The following is a 21,686-nucleotide window of genomic DNA, read 5'->3' as shown; positions in this document are numbered from 1 at the left end:
GAGGCCTTCAAACTCAAGCAAAGTCTCCTGGTCCATTTTCCTCAACCAGCGCAGTCAGGTTATCCCTGAGCCTAATACGACTTCATGAAACCAGCAACCTGGGTCTAGTTCATGCCTCCAGGAGGGAGCTACTGACCAGAACTGGAACGCTTCTTTTCAGAGAGCTGAGGCCAGTTTCCAGCAGGAGCTCCGTGTCCTGGCAGCCATTCTCATCTCCTCCATACGCCTGTGCATTCTTATTCTCAGGTATTCAGCTAGTATTTATTGAGCAACTGTTATGGGCTCAGCACTGTGCTCAGCACCAGCAATACAACAGAGACCAGCATCAGGCCTGGTTTCGGGCCTTGCTGAGCTTATAGCTTCACAGGAAGGAAGACCCTAAACTAGAGAGTCGCCCCAATACAAGGTTACAACAATTGGATAAAAACATGGGAGGCCAGGGAGGTGACTTTAAGAAAATTTTATGAAAAGCTGGAAGTGTTTACCTCCCGCCCACTCTCTCTGAAGGCGGGGGTGGAAACGCTGCCACCTCAGTGCGAGGCTGAGCCTTTCCATGGGGTCTGGTCAACTTTCCTTCCCCACTCCCGGGAGCCTTTTCACTTTTACACCGGACCTGGGAGATTCAGAAGACCTTGCCTTAAGGTGTAAAGGCCTGTAGGAAACTGCAGTGGTCTCACTATTTCTGGTGTTTTCCTTGTGGCCTGCAGCCAAGTGTGCAGTGTGTGGTTCAGGTGGGAGAACTGAAGTGTGAGCAGAGTCTGTGGGCAGGGCTTGGTCCTTGGATTGGAGGGATAGGGGCCTGACTAGAGTCTGGAGGGTCCATGAGGCTCTATTTGGGGCCATCCCTACTCTGGCTTGTCTGCCAGGCTGAGCAGGAAATGGCCCCAGGGCACAGCCCGATTTATTCACTGTCTGGGCTGGATCCCAGCAGCCCGTCCTTTGCTCAAGCTTGGTAAATCCTCTGGTTCTGTAGTCATTTTTATTAGCAATTGCCTTTTTTTTCCCCCTTTGAAAATGTGGTTCGACGAAAATGAAATTTCAGATGTGTGTGTCTCAGCATTGATTTTTCTATTTGTAATAACACACCCCGCATATCTCCTTTGATATCAAGAGGATAAAGCGTCCCTAACATCGTGCTCTCCATTCTGGGGTAATGGATAAAGCCTGTTTATGAGATGTCATTTATTCCACAATAGACAGTAAATAAAAGCCATTTCAAGCTTGGGTTAAATCAAAGCTTGTTCAGGATTTCAGCAGATTTGCAAATCACCTCGGGGACCTTCATCCATTGCACTTGCTGTTTCCCTCCTTGCTATTGACTCTCTCCCTGTCTCTGCCGAGCCTCCCCCTCTCCCCAGCCACCCGAGCCCCTGACTGATTTGGAAAGACAATTGGCCTGGCTAAGGACCTAGCATGACATTAAAAGTTCCTTCCCTCCACTTGGGGAATAAAAGCTTTGAAAGGTAGGAAGAAATTGAGGTTACACCAACAAAAGCCAGAGTGGCAAAGGGAAGGAAAAAAGTTCACAGGAAAATAAGATGCAAACCTGAAATGGGGTAAGGATATGAAAGGCTCCTGGGTGCAGGAGCAAATTGTATTTCTTTTATCCCCCAGGGACCCTGAGTGCTGGAGGGAGAGGGGAGATAAGGGGAGGGGGGACCACCTGGAGCATTCCTGCTCTAACCCAGGCCTTAGCCTTGCAATCAACACTGTCTACCCCACACCCCTAACCCCCAGCCCCTATATATCCTGGTCTTCTGCAGCCTTCCAGATCCCACTAAGGTCCCAATGCCTCCAGGAAGGCTTCCAGTCTATCTCCCCTTCCTGACTTTCACAGCACATTATTTAGAGTCTTTAAGAAATTTTGCCTTACCTTACTCCTGCTTGTTTTGGAATGGGAGTGTTGGACCCACAACTGAAATGTTTATTCCTTTGAGGTTTGGAACAGATTTTTAAAGCTGGAAGAGTCAGTCCTGGGCCTCTAGTCCAGTTTTCTATCCACTGCAGAAATCCCTAGTGACACTCAAGGCCCTGCTTTCATGCCACCCACCTGCTGGGGCAGAGACTTCAGAGGCTTACCCTTCTGACAAGGGACTCTAGGTGTGGGGGTGTTTTCATCTATGAAGCCAAAGTCTTTACCTGTAACGCCCCCTTCTTTTGTTCCTGAGCCGACCTTTCAGAAAGAAAGTGAATGTGTCTAACGTTGCTTCCCCATGGCAGTGAACTGGGGCCTGTCTAGCCTGGCTCCACCATGTTCTAGCCAGAAGGCTTAGCTGATTTAAGTTTACTGTTGACCATAAACTCATTACCCCAACATTTATTTAATTGGCTTTAGTTTAGATTTAACAACCACGCCAAAATGATGTGTTCACATATTTGTCTTAGGATATTTGGTTTGTCATCCCCATTAAATATTTATGGAACAACCAACAGCTTTGTAGAAAATACTGTTCTAGTTCTGTGATAGACTGTGGTGCTGTTCACAATATCGGGTGCCCTGACTTCCTTGGAAGGAGGCTCTATCCCTGCCCGGTGGGCCATGTGACCTGCTCTGGTCAATGAAGTATGAGCAGAAGTGGCCTGGAGCAGACGAGCAGCTGACCTTCCATGTACTTCTAATGTGAGTGAGCAAGAAATCTTTGTTATTAGAATGATTAGACTAAACTGATGAAGCCAATTCCTCTAGGAAACTTCAAGAAATCATGGGCATGTTATGTGCCTGAGATGGCTTACAGTCCGATCCAGATTATCGTCTCTGTTCAGTGCAAGTAAGTGGTGAAAACAGCAAAAGCTGCAGGAGCTCCAAGGAGGGAGAATGGAGTATGAGCTGAGGATTTGGAGGAAAGATTTAGGGAAGAATGGGATTTTTATCCCCATCTGGTTGGTGGTTTGGGGAGTAACTCACGTTGGACAAGCCACAGAAATACCATCCACCTGTTGAAGGACATGCCTGCTGTGAACTCAGTCCTCACAGAGGAATTAGGGACTTGGGGCCTTCCTCCTCTGGGGTGATCACATGAGAGCTCATTCCAGCCAGCAACATTATGCCTGGCCCTGGATGGCTTCCATACAGAAGACTTGCTAATGTGACACTGAGGACATCAATGGATCTTTAGTATCTCTTAAGTCAAACTGTGGGAGTGACTGTCTATGGTTCAATATAAAACCAGTGTGGATGGGGACTGGCCCCAGAAGCAGCCAGCAGTGTACTCAACAGCTCAAGCCTCTGCCGCTCCTTCCTCCCCTTCACCTCCCTGGCATTATCAGTCTCATTCAGTCCTCTCCACAGCCTCACGATGGAGGTGCCGCTATCCCCATTTCACAGATCTAATCACCAAGCCTTAGAAAGGTTAAATAGCTCACCAAGGTCATGCAGTCGGGAAGTGGCCACACCAGGACAGGAATAGTGTCCTGTGTGGACCCAAGGATTTGCCCTCACTACCCTCTGCTGCCTGGAACGGTGTGGGTTCTGCACCACTGCCCCTGAAAGGCCCATGCCAGGGAGGGCATCTGCTGGGGCACCACAGGGCAGGCCTCCAGCATGGCCATGAGGCTGATTCCCAAATAGGCTGCAGGATGGGGCAGTAGTTAAGGATTTCCATAGGAATTGTAAAGTGAAAAAGAGCAAGAGTGGGGCAAGGAGGAGAGAAAGGAGATGGAGAGAGGAAGGGGCAGGGGTAGGCCAGGCAGGACAGGCAGCCTCCTGGCGCCCTCGGTCCCTTGAACACTCGCCCTGTGCCTCTGATTTCTCGCAAGTGGTGCCTGAGTGTGCACCGATACAGTTAAAGTGTGTGAGCGGTTTCATCAGAACCCAGGTTTTGATTTATAACCCTCCCTGCAAAAATGTGCTCCTGGCTGAGAGCTGGCATCGAGGTCTTGGGCCAAGAGAGCCATTTCTATAGAGGACTTACAAGTCACGGTCTGGGAGGAAGGGAGGGCTTTCTTTCTCTTCAGTCCTGCTTTCTGGAGAGAAAAGGGGGAGAGGGACTTGTTTAGAATCTTAAAGAATCAGCTTAGATTACAGAAGGAGTGCTCCAAGGGCAGTGTCTTCATCACAGGCATGTGTAGATTTTGGGGAAAAGTATGTAAAAACTGTTCACAGACAGTACTTTGAAGGAGCCCCATCTTGCAAATGCCATCGTGAATAATAATTAATAATGGCGAGAAAGATAATGATGGAGATGCTAATATTCCCCTGTGCGATGAGGCTTTAATCTCCTCACGGGGCTCCCACATCCATGATCTCACCGAGCTGGCAGCCCTGAGATAGTCAGAAGAAATTATTAGCCCCATTTGTAAATAACAAAACTAAGACTCCGAAGGCTGAATGCTGGGCTGGAAGGCGCCAAACTCAGCTTAGTGCCCTGCACACCAGCTCGCCATCCAAACCAGGGCTTCAATGTCAGAAATGCAAAGTTGATTTACACGCCAAACATTCACTTTGAATTTTTCAGTTTTATGTGAGAAGAATGTGCATCATTGGAAACAGGTCTCATTTTAAGCCACATGAGGCTTGAGAAAAATAAATGTGAAAATAAAAGTACTGTTTAATACACACATCATTATTATTAGTATTATTTCAAACAGCCTATTTGGAACTGCCTAAAACCCTAAAAATGGATTAATATTTTTAGAGCATCAGAAAGTATGCTTTCCCAAATATCAACTCCTCTCTCCCAAATGGCTGAAAAGCCATAATCATTATTGTCACCATAGTCTCTTCATTAATGTATTGCTTTGTATATAACTTCCCTTGAATTAGCACACTTGCTACTCAAACATCCCCATTTAACAGATGAAGAGATGGCGGCTTGAGAGCATATAACAAAGTAAAAGGCTTGAGACTCAAACTCCGATGTTCAGCACGCCCACCACTATCCCACCCACCTGTCACTCCAAATGCTTTGCTGGGTGAATGCTTTGAAGCCCCAAACTGCACTGGATCAGAAATGAGAAAACAGTTCTCCATCAGGGATAGAGTGAATGCAGCAAAGCCAGTGGCTGTCAGGACAGATGTTTCAGTGACAGGTTCCCCCCTCTGTCTCACCAGCATGTTCACTGTGCCCGGAGTCAGAGGCCCTCCTGCTGGAGGCTTGTCCCATAAAGACCTGCCCCAAGGGCTGGGGGCCAAGCTCCATCCCTCCCACTGAGCAAGACTTGGGCTGTCACTGTGCTGTTATTTATGAGTCCCCCTTGCCCAATGAATGGCCTCAAAGGGGGCCCAGCCTGGGCCTGCTGTCTGGCCACACTTGTCACACGTCATTAGATGTTTGGTTGCCGCTGACCCCTCTGCCATCTGGCTGAGTGGCCTCGGGGTGAGGAGAGGAGGCAGCTCCTCTGCAGCCCCTGTCTCTGTGGCGTTCAGGAAGAGGAAGGGCTGCAGAGCTGCTGTGCTCAGCCCCTGAGGGGGAGACAGAGAACTGGGAAGCAGTGTTTTAGAGACGGGGGGCCTTCCCAATCTTGGCGCTATTGCCATGTGGGGCCAGGTCATTCTCTGTTGTGGGGGCTGTCCTGTTGTAGGATGTTTAGCAGCATCCCTGGCTTCTACCCTCCAGATGCCAGTGGCGACCTGCCCAACCAAAAATGACTCCAGACAATACTGAACTGTCTCCTGGGTGTGTGTGGAGTTGGGAGGGGGTGGGGGCAAAATCGCTCCCTTTGAGAGCTGCTGGTTAGCTCTAATTGCAAGATACATTGGCTAGTGGGTAACTTAAGCTATGACTATAGCTGACCGACAAGTCCCCCAAACAATAACCGTTTATTGAGCAGCATAGATAGATGGCAGGCTTCTTATGAACAGTATTTTGCTTAATCCTCAAGACCATCCACTGTGTGATTGGAACTCCTGACCCCACCTTGCAGATGCGGAAACTGCAGTTCAGAGAAGGGAAGTGATTTGCTTGAGGCCACTCAGCTGGGAAGTAACAGAGCTGGGTTTGAAATGAGTTTGTCTGATGTCTGGCCCAGGGTCCTGCTGCAGCTTTGTAGCTTGTTTCCATAAGGGCTGGGCCAGCCCAGCATGTTGGCCCCTGAATATTTGAGGACTGCACACTTGGCCTGGGGCAGAGGGTGTTTATAGCGTGTTCTCCTGCTTTTTCCACTGCCTCATGCATGGGCCTTATCCTCATAGGGCTCCCTTTTCACTCCCTGCAGTATCTGACACATAGGACCTGGGAGTGGGGTTGGGAGGGCCTCAGTACCCATCCTAGGGAGGCTGATGTTGTACAAAGATCCCCAGGGAGGGAAACCTACAGCAATGCCACTCTGAGTGACATTTCAATCACTCTACCAGGTTGGTGTAGAACTCTTGGGCAGGGTATTTTAGAGCCCCTTAAATCACAGCATAAAGCTAGAGAATTCATTCTCAGTAAAAGTGAACTATCTATAGTTTTAAAAGATAGACACTTGCTTTAGTGGTTGCCATATTAATAGTTGTGCATTGTTTTTAATTATGTCACCTTGAACTCCCCAAGTGACAAATTTCGGAAAATTTTTGTACATGTTATTTAAGATAATCCTGTCCCCAGAGGGCCTGTCCCCAGAAGTGGTCCATGGGTTCTGGAATTAGCTTGGGTTATATATAAGCCAGTGAAACGGTCCAACCTGACCTATAACTTGCATGACCCTAAACTCTCTCGACCTCTGTTCCTGAATTGTGGGCTCTGCTTGAGGTCTAGTGACCCCGGAGTTCCCTGTGGGTCCTGCTCTGGACACAAGCTGTGGCTGAGAGCCTGGTCTGTGGACTCCGCGGATTCTTCCTTTCTTTCCTTTGGCACAGGTGGCTAATCTGGGTTTCAGGGTACACTAGCAGCTCTGGCTTCTCTGATTTTGATGAACAGATGATCTCCTTTGCCAAATAATTAATTTGTAAACACTTCTAATTTCTGCTTACCCTCCCTTCAGGACGTGCAAACACTTTTGAATGACCCCTGTCCCACAGAACCACACAGGCCACAGTGGTCATAGATGTATAAGTAGAGCCAGGAAAGGACAAACATTTGCACTGGAGTGATGGAAGGAAATATTGGAAGCTGGCAGCCTTTATAACTTTCCCCGAGCCAGACTATTAAAGAAAATCTTCTTTTAAAAAATAAATTCAGTTTGTGGTGAAAATTATTCACATCCATGTTCAGAAGGAGGCTGGGAGCACTTTCCAAGGCGGAATAGAAAGGCCTATTGAGTTAGTCAGAGGACTGGGGGGTTGGGGGAACAGGGCAAGATGTGTGTGTGTGTGTGTGTGTGTGTGTGTGTGGCAGGGGAACGGGGAGGAGGTTGTTTTCTTAGAAGGAGGAGAGAGAAAGTACACTCAGGGTGAGGGGTGCCCACAGGTATTGATGGGGAGTAGCTGGGCAGGGCAGGTTTCAGGGATGGCATCTGACTGCTAAACTTGAACCCTGAACACCAGGCGAGGCAGTGTGAACTCCATCTGTTTTCCTGGCTGGAAAGCCAAAGGCCAAGCTTTTGAGAACCAGAAAGTTCCTTCAGCCCTTCCCCTTCCTATGCCTCTGTTTGCCATGGGACCTCAAGATGCTGCAACAATCTGAAGGGCTTCACGGGTCATCAGATAAAATGTGATGCAATTACGTAGAGTTCTGTGATTTATGAATTGTAATACTTTTAAAACATGGGATACTGGTATACGACTCAACACACCTCCATCAACTCATTTATTTGGACCACACCGCTGTGAAAAGGGAAGGGATATATGAGTGTGTGTGGATGGTGCACAAAGGGGGAGTGGGGGGATGGTACCCCAGGTCCAGAGAGGTGACCCACCTGCCCCAGACTACAAGGAGAATCATCGTAGGTCTCTGGGACCTGCAGTAGTTGTCTGTTACCAGAATGCTGGGCTTAGGACAGTCCCAGGCTTTGCTGGAAAGCAGACTCTAGAAAGTTTCAATCCCTGGCAACTGCCACCACCTGCAGCCTTCAGCCCAGCTCCCCTGTCAAACAGAAACCTGTGGGCACCCACAGCACCCTGGCTTTGGGGTGGGGCAGGGGGCAGGAGCAGGAGGTGGTCACTCAGGGCTGAAACCCCATCAGCAGGAGCCAGCCACATAAAAGGGAGCCAGGGCTGCCAATTTCCATTTTCATTGCAGTGGATGGTGCTTAGTAATCCAGAAGCTTTATTTAAGGGCTGACCTTCGACCTGGCCTGTCACTCCAGTGGCGGGTGCCTGATAGCCACTGAAAATCAATAGCCAGCATGAAGGTCACTTCCTAGAAAACTGGGGCTATCAACGTGTCAGTTCCAATGAAAGATTATAACCAACCAGCAGAGAAGTTTATCTGTGGCTGAGAGCTCATCTGAGCTGGTTTGTTGTGGGCTGTACATGTGCACATGTGAGTATGTATGTGTGAGTGGGCATGTTTGCGTGCATGCATAAAGGTGTATATTTATGAAACAGCATGCAGTATGTGAGGGAATGTGTGTAGATGTGTTTTTGCGTGTCTATATGAATGAGCGGGTGTATTTAAGTGTATGTGACAATGTGTTGTCAGGTAGTTGTGTAGATTTCCCTTTGTATGCATATACATTTTCATGTATGTTTATGTACATGTATAAATGGCATGTGGCTATATGAATCACATTGTGTGCATGTATGTGCATGCATAATGCATGGTTGTGTGTGTGAATGCCTATGTGTTGGGTATCTGGGAGTAAAGGTGACTTTGATTACATGCACACACCTTACCATGATCCCTGCTTACCCTTGCAGTCCCACCTCCAGTCTCTCTTCTCTCCTCCCTTCTCTGCACTGGACCCTCACTGGCCTCCTTTCCTTTCCTTGTGGCTGCCGACCACTTTCCTCCTCAGGATGCTGGCACATGCTGTTCCCTCTGAGCAGTGTCCTTGTCTCACTCTTCCCATACTTGGCTCTTTTTCGCCATTCCATTCTCAATTTAAACACCAGCTCCTTAGAGATCTCACCCTGGCCACCCAACAGGTGTGCCTACCTGTGCTTCCTCCATTGCAGTTATAATGGTGAATGAGAATTTCAGTTCCTTGCTTAGGTCATTGTTTCCTGACTGCTCCCTCCTGGGCCCCTTCTCCAGCTCTGAGTGGCTGAGCCCCTGGTGAGGTGTCCAGGGAGTTCAGCAAGTGTCTCTCTTCAGAGAAGAAGAATTTCATCTGCTGAGGAATTCCACACAAGCCCTGTGACCTTCACCTTCTGGGCCTCAGTTTCCCCAGCTATAAAATGGCAATACCCTTTCTATCTTCTGAGCAGGATCGAATGAAATAAATGTGATAAAAACCTCTTGAGAAGCACAAACTGTCAGGAATATATAATGTATTTTTGATTGATTGGGGCTCTTATTACTCAGAAAGAGATCTACAGAATTAGGGGCAGCAAAGACAAGCTAAGGAATTCCAAACGAGATTCCAGGAAGGTTTTCTACAAGTCATTAATCCATTTTAGATACACTCCCAAATCCAGAGGTTTCCCCAGGCCCCATCAGCCAGGGTTTCCATGTCCGGCCTGGAGCCCTGTTTTCTAGAAAGTGTCCTAGTCTCTTTCTTCCATGAATGAGTCCATTTGGGGAGGGTGAAGAGTGTATACAAATGTATTTCCCTTTAAAGAAAAAAAACATGCAAAGAAAGAGTCAATGTTACCCAAAGAGGATGGTTTGTTCCACATGGTTGCCATGGGAACCTGGAGTGGGTACCAGGGCTGCTTGAGCTCCATAATTGTTACACAGCCCTGGAGTTTGATTTGGGAGCTGGATTATTGTCTCCACCCTCAAGGCATCACTGGGCTCAATTTCCTCATATGTGACATTAAGGAACCTAAGACATGATAGAAGACGGCTGGTCCTTTCCTGCTTTGCATATGTAAAATTTTAAGTCACAGCTCTTCTCTGGGTCTCAGTCTTTCCATCTGTTAAGTGGGAGTTGCCTCCTATAACAGGTTGATGGAATGGGGTACAAAATGAGAGCCAGGTTAGATGTCAGTTCCAAGTCTTCTGGATCTCAGAACGGTATCTTTTTGTTTTTAAGACAGACCCTTAAGATGTCAATTCTAATAGGTGCAAATTTTATTCTTTTGTTCATTCATTCAATAATCCTGCAGTCAGCAACTACAGCATCGCAGTGCCACGCATGATGGAAGAAGCTGAGGATCTGGAGGTGACAAAGACTGTCTCTTCTTTCAAAAATCTTGCAGTCTCCTGCAGGAGACAGGGAGAGAGCTGATTTCAGAGCAGGGATGAACTGACTCCAAATGAGATCATTACTGAGTGAGGGACAGCATCTTTTATTTCTCCTTCAAGATCATCTCTCAGTGTAGGATGAAGAGGTGACCTGCCCTCCTGTCCTTCTGCTTCTGAAATTATTTTTAAGAGCCTTGTGAAGACTTTACCTTTGAGATGAGCCTAATACTAGTGCTAATATATGGAATCACTGAGTTAATGCTGGAGGAACCTGCAGATTCCATTCGAGATGACATTGAAGTCCAGAGTGGGAGAAAGACCTGCCCACAGTCACTTAGCTCAGAGCACCTGCCAATGAGCTATAGCTGATCTGATACACACTAAATTTTGAGACTGGATTACAAACAAATACCCCAATCTCAGTTCCAATGCATAGAAAGCCAAAACTCTTGGTTTCCTCTGTGACCTGAAATCATAGGCAGAAGTCCACTCATACTCATAAAGAGAGGTTAGTGAAAGTGTGCTTTGTTCCAAGTCATAATCCTCTCCATCCCCTGGGTTCAGGCCTCTGTATCCTCAGGACACCCAACATGGCCTACCCTTCTCACATGATTATAGCCTAGTCCAAAATTATTCTGTCTGTCATTCATCCCCCTGCCCATTAACCAAAATCCCCTTCTCCAGGTGCCTGAGTACTAGGCAGCTGTCAGAGAGGAATCTTTTTTATTAATTCACAATAAGACATGAATGAGTGACAACCAGCACTCCAATTGTACTTTTTTGTCACAGAACGTGCCCAAAGGTACAAAACACATACTTCTTTCGATTTGTTTGACAATTGTAGTTTTAGAAGTTTTGTTCAAATCTGGGTTTAGTCACTTAGGAGCTTTGACCTTATTAAAGTTATTTAACCTCTCTGAGCCTCAGTTACCTCAATGAGAAAATAAAAATCATAATTAGACCCCAAAATATCAGCTGAGAATTAACTGGTTCCCCAGCATAGTCTCTGACTGATTATAGGTGCTGAAAAATAAATGTTAGTTCCTTTTGAAAGATGGGAGTTGCCACCCATGGAGATTTCAGAATTTGCTCATGAGCACTGCCTGGTGGGGGTCGTGCTGGAACCGAGAGCTTAGTTGCAAAGCCTCTCTTTGCAGGACAATGGCATTGACTTCGTCCAATGCTATATGCCTGGAATAGATGGTGGGGTCCTGGGAATACAGACAGTTGGAAGAGGCTGGTGGTGGCCACATGGGCCTGGTCACAAAATATCACTGCTTGGGGGTTCTCCAGGAAGTAGCAGCCTCTCCTCACTGTGGGCAGGTTGGGGAGATTAGGGTGGCCCAAGCCTTGGGTGCATGTCAATGCAGTGGGTGAGGAGAGATGTGGCATTGTTGATGTGCCAGGTCTGCTTGTGCTGCGTTTCTTGACATTTACCTCTCCTTGGGGCTTTATGAGGAACAAACTGGACCATCCATCACCTATTCACGCAGGCAGACTCAGATCACTGTGCTCTTGCCCAGTACCCTTTGCCGGGCTCCAAACTTAGGGGGTTGGAGGGGAAAGCTGACTCATACTTGGCGAGAAACCACCTCCTAAGCCAAGGAAGGAGTGCTGACTTCCCTGCATCAGCCACCAGGATCTCTTTTCTCTGTCATGCCTGAAGAAGACTGGCCTTTGAAAGCCAGGCTGCTGCAAACGCTGTCATAAAGCTAAGACCCCTTCCATCAACTCGTAGTTTATCTTTGCATTTATCTACTAGGTTTGCTGAAAATGAGACCCATTGTTTTTCTTATAGAAACCTGGGTTGAGGACTCACAGCAGAAAAACATTTTTTTCTTCATTATAAAAGTAAAACATGTCTATTACAAATATGGTACACAGTCTATTTCCTTCTACCATTTTTCCAATCCATTCTTGCAGGTGCAATCTTAGTTTGTTTGCTGCCTTTTTCCCCACCTGCACAAACATTTTCCATATTATTATAATCTGTTTATACATTTTTCTTCATCCGTTCTTTTTCCCCCCAACATTTTATTATGAAAAATTTCAAATATACAGCAAAAATGAATACATTTTATAGGCAACACAATATGTCCCCATCTAGACTCAGCCATTATCATCTCTATTTATATTTATCAAGGTCCCCTTGTTAAACATAGGGATTCAGGGATGGATAAAATAGAGCGTCTGCCCTCAGTAATCAGAGAATCAAGTGGGGAGGCAGACAGGCAACACCGGGTATTCTTTGTTGAGGTGGAACAATACACGGAGTGGGTGGAGCCTGGGAGAAGGGCCATCTCCACCTCAGGCTTACAGGTGTTCACGGAGAGGCAGGTAAGTTTTTCTCTCCCCTAATAAAATGGTACTGAGAAGAGCATCTTCAGGATACGTGGTCTTGATTTTGCATTGTTTCTGTAAGTTAGAGTCCCAAAATTGCATCTTAAAAAACACACATGATCTATACTTTTTGCCAGAGTGTTTTCCAAAACAGATTGGACTGAAGTGTTGTGTTTTATCTGAAGGGTGGTTGAAGGAGGCCCAAACCTCCCGCTAGGCTCCCATAACCAGAACTCTGCTCTGGAGCCAGATTGCCTGGGCTGGACTCTCGGTTCTCCTGCCCATTACCTGGTGATGTTGCACAATAACCATCACAGTGGAAAGTTTTTCAGAAGGAAAGGGTTTATTGAGTCACATGCTAGCCAGAAAAAGGACCAGGTCCTGGCATTTTCCACTCTTCTCCTTCTCCTCCTGGTCGCAGTCCACTACACTGATTTCACAACCTACAGTTTTATGGAGCCCACAGGTGAAGCCAGGAAAGAATCGAGTGCTCTGGGATGCGTTGCAGATAGTGTGAGCTTCATGGAGCTCAGGGAAGAGAGAGCTCACAGAGGGCTAGAGCAACTCGGGAGGCTTCCTGCCAAGGAAGCAACTAGAGCTAGACCTGGAAGGGTACCTGGTTCTGTTTGGTTTAACAAACTTTTATCGCTCTGCTACCTGCCAGGCTCTGCACTGGCCCATGGGTACCACTAAGAAAGGGAAGAAATGAACATCCAAGCCTGGGGCGCAAGAGTAAAGGTGTGGGGGTGGGAATGCCGTGGCATCTGGGGGGCAGATGGGGACACGCATCATGTGGAAGGCAGTCAGTAAGGCTACTTTCGACTAATAATCACACATGTTTGCACAGACCCTCAGCATTTTAGACACATGCGCACAGTAACACCATTTCCTTTGCCACTCACAGCGACATGGTGATGTGTATGAGGTTTACTGTTACTTCTGCTGCATAAGTGAGCAAAGTGCGGCCTAGGGACCTGGTGACTTGACCAAAGGCACACCACGGATCAGCAGCAGGACCAGGCCTGCAAGTTACATCTTCTGGCTTCAAGCTCTATACTCTTTCTAGACTCGAGATCCAGACTGCCTGGATTTGAATCCTGCCTCCCTCTGTGACAAGTTTAGTTTCCCTGGGCCTGTATTTCCTCATTTTCAAAACAGAGATAATAATAGTACCTGTCACATAAAGTCCTTGTGAGGTTTCTGGAGCAAAATATGTAAAACCACTTAGAATAGTGCCTGGCATGTAGACAGTGCTATTTAAATGTGAGCTTTTTATCAAACAAGTATTTATTGAGGGCCAAATACAGACAGGTCAAGGGTGGTATTGGAGAAAGAGAAACAGTGAACACATAATTATACATAATTTAATTATAATGTGATAAGTAATGGAGAGGAAAAGAATGCTATGAAATAGAATAACAAGGGGCCCTAATGTAAACTCACAGATCAGAGAAGGCTTCCTGGAGGAAGAGACATTTAAGCTGACTTCCAAAGTAATGAATAGGACTGAGCCAAACTCCAAAGTAGGACATGAGCTTTCTGGGCAAAGGGACTGGCCTGCTCAGAAGCCTATTTGGGGAGATTAGCAGCAGTCAGAACCATTTACTTCCCCTCTGCTAGAGCAGCCAAATCAAGATGCCAGAAAATCTTGTCTTCACATGCTCACATCTGTTACCTAGCTGGTGCTCAGGCAGTGTTTGCTGAATCCATCACTTTCTAGACACGGGTACAGATTCCCTGTAGCTCCCGTACATCGGTGGGATGCCTGGCAACAGGGAATGTTTATAAACAGAGGGATGAATTCCACTGGTAAGATGCCTCTCTAAGTATCGTCATAAGAATGGTCGGAGCTGAAGACATACCATCGGCACAGTGCTCATCCATTCTCGGTTACCTGGGTGGGGTGACCACGCCACCTGGTTTGCTCCAGACAGTACCGCTTTAGTCCTCTAGCCCCAGCATGATTATTCAATGTGCCTCTTTTCACTTTCAAAAGGGTCCCAGTTTGGATGATAAATTATATGTATGTCTTAATCCTGAGGCACATAAAAATATCCTGGTAGCATGACGGAAGTATCCAAAGGTGCCACCTTGTAAACTGATATTCTATTTAAAAGGTTCCCAGTTCCTTGGGTTTTCAGCCTCTTGGTCAATGCTAAAAAGTCCCCTCTCTTTCCAGAGTTATTCCTGTCTCTTTAAGGGCAACTCACACTTATTTCCACCTTGGGACACCTCAGCTTACAGGTTCCCTTGGGCAGCAGGATGGAGTGGGAAGAGATCAGAAGGGTGCCACAGTGACCTGAGTGACCGTTGGCCCTGGCTCCCCCATACCCGTCTCATTGACCTTAGACACATCACTTCTAATTCCCAAACTTGAGACTTCCCTTTGTTGAATCAGGATAATAAAGACCTCCTCCATACCCCTAGCTTATGAGGGTAAGGTGCTGCACACAAGAAGAAAACTCTGGATTTCCCAGAGTGGGACCCCTGGCTATGGTTTGGAGATGCTGATGATGGGATATGCAGCGTACTGATCAGGTTAATAAAAATGTTTTAAAAAACTAGGCCTGCCCCCTTGAACACTGTACACTGAGCAGGAGCCTGCACCTTCCTGCCACCCTCACAGTGACTGCCACAGCCAGGATTAAGCAAACTGTCAGCCAAGAAGGAAGAAGATAAACCCCTGCGTGCAGATGGGAAGGGGGCAGTGTGGGGAGAGGCCACAGAATGACTCCAGCCACTGCAGAAGGCAGCGAGGATCCAGAATCCTGGTTGCCTTTGACAATTTTTTTTTTCTTTCTGGAAGCTAGAGATCCCATGCCAGGCCCTCAAAGCAGCCGCGACTTTCCGTGCAATAAAGCAGCAGTGAGAAAGGCTCAGAGTAATTAAGTGGCTGACGCACAGAAGAAACCGTTACAAAGAATTGACTAAATTGCCCATTCATTAGCAGCTCGGCATGGAAGGAGAATTACAAATAGACAGCGGAGCCCGCAGTAATTCAATCTAACCTTGTACTTACAGAAAACAATGAGATAATGAACAGAAAAATTACCAGGCACATATTGTATTTTGTTAAAGGGGTGGGAGGGGAGCCGGGGGAGGGGGGCGCGGGGGAGCGCAGGGACGGACTGGCACATGCAATGCTAATGGCCCCGCTCAAGCTGAGCAAACGTTTCTCCAACACAATCATAGTTCTCAGTCTAAGGGCCTCTGGGGAGCTGAGATGAGGCAAGATCGCGAACAAAAAAATGTAATTTATAAGGCGTCTGTGGACTGGAATTTATCATCGGATCCGCTCGCCGCCGCTCAATTGATATGTAGTTGATTTCAAACAACACCCCCCGGGCGCCCAGAGGGAACATTTTTTAGATTTTACGCTTGGATATATCTGTTTAACTCGCCATTTACCAAAACAACGGCTGATGACAGCACAAACCAGTCACTCTGGAGAAAACACGCGCACGCTCTCATACACACGCACGTACACACACACACACACACACACACACACACACACACACACACAGAGGCATCCAAGAGCAGCAGCAGCCATAATAACAGCACACAAACCCGCTCAGCCCAAAGAAGACTGCTGCGAATCCAGAAAGGGAGAAGGGAGAAAGAAAAAAATCCAAGAGATTTAGCTTTTCTCTGTGGCTTCGCAGGACTAAGTGCTTGTAGTTGGTGTTTATAGCTCACGCACATGTCGGTTTTCACGCCTAACACCTCCCACCTTTCTTGGCTGAGCAGCTTAGAAAGGCTCAGTGCCACTCTAACTCACCTCTTCCAGGGACTCAGGCACTTGCAGTCCCTGTCTGGAACCAGATCTGGCTCTACCTGGGATCCACAAGATCCTGGACCTCAGTAGCTGGGAAAGAGGGGGGTCTCCATAGCAGGGTGTGGGGAAGGGACTGAAGCATTGATGACCTCTTCCCTGGGCTGCTGGTACCTCCAGATGTGGTGTTGGCAAAGGGCAGTTTTAGAAGAATGTGGATAAATGAACCCATCACTCCAAGGGATGGAAGTTCATAGCCTGGGTCAACAAGTCGTCCAGTTTTGAAGACACCTATGTATTTGTCTGTTGGTGCCCAGGCTGGGCACAGAAAGAGGAGCATCAAGTGCATTTCTAGTGTTAAAGAAAAAGAATTCACTGGGCACTTATCAAAAACAGCAGGATGAATTTTATTTAAGACTATTGCAATAAGAGAAAGAGGCTAAACTCAACTCCTGATACAACGGGACCAATTGAGATTCTATAGCCAAGAGGAGGCAGGATGAGGGAGAACATGCCTAAAGAAGAACTTGGTTAGCTTTCAAGGATGGAGGAGGAGCTTGATCAGATATCAAGAGTGGAACATTCTAGATTAACTGGTTTAACAGGATTATTTGCTAAAATTAAGCTCTGAAGGCCAAGAACAAGGGCCAGTAGAGAAGAGGGCTCGAAGGAGCCTGGCTGAAATTTGATCAAGGGAATGCTTGTCACTGAGTCCAGGGAAGCCGTAAGGCTGAGAAGTCAGCCGATGAGGACTTTGTCTTCCTGTAGAGTGCCTGCTCAAAGCACCTACCTTGCTGCTTCATGAGAGAAGAGGGACATATGGGGCAGTTCCCACCTGCAGAATCTGATGAACACTGTGGCTGTAAAAGTGCGAACTCATTTCTTGACTATATACCTTTGTCAAAACAAACAGATACCTCACAGACGATGCTTGCAACACTGAACTAGGGTGACAGCCTAGCAACTTGTCACCAGCCAGAGCTCTGGGGAATAGTGACCATGACTAACCGGCCAGTAGGGAGCAGTCCAGCCCAATGCAAAGAACAATGAAATAGACATCCAGAAAAATCTTGATTTTATTCCCATTTGGCACTCAGATTCACATAAGGCCCTCAGTACATCATTGCCTCCAGTCTCTGGGCCATCTTCTGTGCATTTGTAAAATATCCCTAATACTGCCCATCTTCTGTGAAATATATGTGAAACATCTGGGATGTAATCGAGCTATGAAAGATCTATGTAAGTACCAAGTACATCAAAGAATTAGACCAGTAGTTCTAGTCCAGTAGTTCTTAAAGTGCAGACTGGGACCAGCAGCAGCAGTACCACCTGAAAACTTAGAGATGCAAATTCTCTGCACTCACCCAACATCCACTGAATCAGATTCAGGACAGATGCTACAGATCTGTTTTATTGAGCTCTCCAGATTCTGACATACGTTCAAGTTTGAGAACCACTGATCTGACCTATTGAGTATAGACTCTGTAACTTGCTGAGAGTACAAAGGGCAGCTAAGAAAAATAATCTGGGGAATGATAAATAAAAAACTACTCCGAAGATTATACTCAAATAGTAATGATCAAATAGATCAATCAAATAGTAATGTTTGCATTTAAATAGTGTTGTGTACTTTTTAAAGCACACTCAAATGCCCAATTTCATTTGATTCTTTAATTCTGTGAGGTAGGCGGGGCATATAATATTGTCCCAAGAAGCACAATGATTCAACAAAAGTTAATCAGTAACAACTGGGAATGTGGTGATGACAAGGCGAATAAAGTCAGGACTTTGCAATACTCCACACTGTTTTTTTGTTTGTTTTTTAATCCTCACCTGAGGACATTTTCTCCATTGATTTCTAGAGAGTAGAAGAGAGGGAGGAGGGCAGGAAGAGAGAGAGAGAGAGAAACATCAATGTGAGAGAGACACATTGATTGGTTGCCTCCTGCACAAGCCCAGATTGGGGCAGGGAACCTGCAACCAAAGTGCATGCCCTTGACCAGGAATAAAACCCATGACCCATCAGTTCACAGATTGATGCTCTAACCACTGAGAAAATCCAGCCAAGACCACACTGCCTTGTAAGTACAGTTTCATAGATCTTCAAGTCTAGAAGGATCCTTACAATTGATAGATACATCTTCATATAGAAAATTTCCTTTTTCCTTCTTCTTAAGCACACCCCCATTTATTGACATATTTCAGCTCTCTATCATGTATCTATGTGATTCCTTGACCCATGAGGGACTTCAGAGAGCTGGAGAAAGCAAGCCAGCTTTGTCCTTAACGTCAAGAGGACCACGAATCCAGCAATCTAGGAAATACTAAAGGTACCATTGCTGTCTCCATTTTAAAGGTGAGCAAGCCCAAGGTCAGGTGGTGAAGAAATGTTTTTAAGGTAACATGGCTAGAGATAGGACTGAATCTAGAAGGCAGGAATCCTGACTCCTGGGTGAAATTACCTATAGGGAGGTGGAAAGCAGGCTGGAAATTGATACCTTTAAATGTTAATTATTAAATAATTGCCACCAAATGTCCAGAGGGACTTAAGCGATGACTCAAAATCTACTTATTTTTCTACCTTTCAAATACATGTACACACATATGCTTGAGATATACTACAAGATTCATAGAGTCTCAGAGATCATGTAACCAATGGACCATCTGCAACAGGAAATCTTCCTGGTGGGTCAGCCCACCTCTTCTTGAATACCTGCTGTGATGGAGATCTCACTGCAGCACAAGGTACTGGGAAGGTGCTGCATCAAGTCAGGAAAAGCTTTGGTGGTCCTATGCCAATTACTCCCATCCCTCGCCTCTGCTCTGATGTGCTCCCTTCTTCCAGAAGGTCTTTGAGTTTGCAGAGTATTTGGGAAGTGTCAGCTTAAGTCATCATTGGCTGAATACCTGCCCACACTTCATGTGGGGACCCAGGCAATTCCATGTCTGGAATTAGTAAATGGACAAGGGCCTTGTGTGGAAAGACTCCTGGTCAGAGTCACTGGAACCTTCCCATGACTTTCACCTCACATATCCCAAGTCAACAGCTCTCTAGACTCCTGCTCCCAATCCCTAAAGCTGTCAATGAAAAAAATGGGTTCAGAAGCATTACAGAGTCAGAGACCAAGGTGCAAAGGAATCACTTGAAATCTACTGAGGAAGATGCAAGTGCCCATCCTTGATAAGTGCTTTCATTTTCTTAGTCCTTCAATCATGTTTACAACCTCTATTTGCCATCCCTCACAATGGGAGCACACACAGGCACCATATAACAACTCACCCTGAGCAAGAGGTTGGCAGTTACTGGGACTGTCAGTGAGGGACCATTCCTAAGATCACTTTGCCTAGGAAAAGCCAAAATAAGCCCAGTTCTGACTCAAAAAAGGATACGCAGAGAATTAATTGGGTTGTATTTCTAATGAAGTTCTCAGCCCATGCAAGGATTAATGAGTTACCCTTGATACTGAGTTAAAGACACCTTTTTGAGGGAAGATAAATGATCTCATTCTGGCCCCTCACTGAGCAGCTTCCTTGAACTTCTTCCAGTTCCCACTGCTGGTCTGTTTAGGCTTCAGAGGCCAGGAGACAGGAGAAAGCAAGATTTTGAGTCCACCTTGCATGGCCTGAGCCCCTGATGGGTTGGGTCACAGAAAGAGAGTGCTGGCACAACTGTATATACCAGCCGGCATCATTTTCCAGAGCGTTTGCAGTGTCTGTACCATAGACAAAGGGGACCACCACCCAAACCCCCATGACTACCATCATTACTCGACACCACCACCACCACTACAATTGTCACCACCAATGCCAACAACAATACAGACATCCCCATTACCAAAACAATTGTCACCACCAGAACACCACAATGACCACTAGCCCCAGGACTGGATTTGAATTAGAGTTCAGTCAATTATTAGCTCTGTGAGCTTCTGAAATTTATTTAAACTATCTGAGTCTCAGTGTCCTATCAATAATAACTCTTAAGAGTTGTGCAGATTTGAAGCAATATATGTACAATCACATAGCATAGCCACCATGTGGAAGGTAGCTACTATGAGGAGGATGCATTGTCAAGAGAAGACTACATTAATTGCTCAATAGTTCATCATTTCAGGGGAAAAAGGCAAGTTCTCATCCCAGAGTTTGGGGGCTCTCTGCAGCTTGAGAAAAGAATATAAAGTTAATGTCCAGTGAGGTCTGGATTTTGGCCTGCCCTATCATTCCAGGAGGTGACAAATACTTTATCTCTCAGTTCTGTTTCTTCTAGCCCTGGAGACATGCTGTTAAGAAAATGGTGAATTTGCTGGAGGAGAGGCCTCTATTCTTCTTGGTCACTTGTTGTAACAAATATATGCACTATGACAGCCAGATCTACCCTGCCAGTTCCTGGAGCCTGGGGCATTTTGAACAGAGAGAAGCCAAAAGCTACATTCCCTCCAGCTTCCTCTAACCCTTGCACCATCTTGGGAACTTGTTAATTGATAGTGACCTAGGAGTGACCAGATCAGTCAATCACTACTGCTGGGTAGGGTTCTGCCTGCATTCCACCTCCCTCCCTCTTTCTCTTTCCCCTCCCACCATCCCTCCCTCTTCCTCTCCCTTCCTTTCTTCCTTCCTTCCACTCATTCTTTGTCGTTAGTCAACAAACTACTGCTGTGTCCACAATGGCCCTGAACCTGAGGGTGCCCTCCCTGTCCACATGCTCCCTCTCGCTCTGAGGCATGCATGATGGCCCCTCTGCCCACCCTCTGTCCTCTGGGAGGGCACAGCTCTTGGCAGATGATCAGTTGTGACCTGCTGGAGGCGCCACTCCGCATGCATGCCAAACACCATCTCCTCTCCCTCCCGGCATGCCAGGCTCCTCTGACAAGGAAGGGTAAAGACCCTCCAGGGTTCTCAAGAACATCAATATGTTTTGTATTTAATGTGCTGGCTCTGTTACAGCAAATTAAAGTGAGGGGGCCTGGTAGAAGGGAACACAGCCCGCCGTTCCTCTGTCCCTTGTCGAGCAGAAGGCTCTGGAAACAGCACTCCAGTGTGGGGAAGGAGCGCTCATTACACCCCCCTGCAGGAACAGAGCAGACATTAGACAAAGCCCCGAGTCTTAATGGGACGCATCCGGCAAACATCTGAGCTTGGGCCTTCAATCACAAACGCTGCAGGATTTAAAAATGAATAAACTTCACATTGTGTTTCTCTTATTTATCCTTTATGCAAATTGTCCCTGGGAGGACCCATTACTCGCACTGCATGGGGACAGCAGAGGCCGGCTCGAGGCTTGGAGGACCGCTTGCAAGCAATTCCTGGAACGCCAGGCCCGTCCTGGTGCTTTACAGAGGGAGAGAAAGTGATCATAAAAGGGAAATAAACAGATTCTGAGTGGTTGGCTCGCGCAGAAAGCACAGGCGAGTGCACACACA

Source organism: Miniopterus schreibersii (genome assembly GCF_964146895.1).
Source record: "Miniopterus schreibersii genome assembly, chromosome: 10".
Classification (NCBI taxonomy): Eukaryota; Metazoa; Chordata; class Mammalia; order Chiroptera; family Miniopteridae; genus Miniopterus; species Miniopterus schreibersii.
This window is presented reverse-complemented; position numbering follows the sequence as displayed.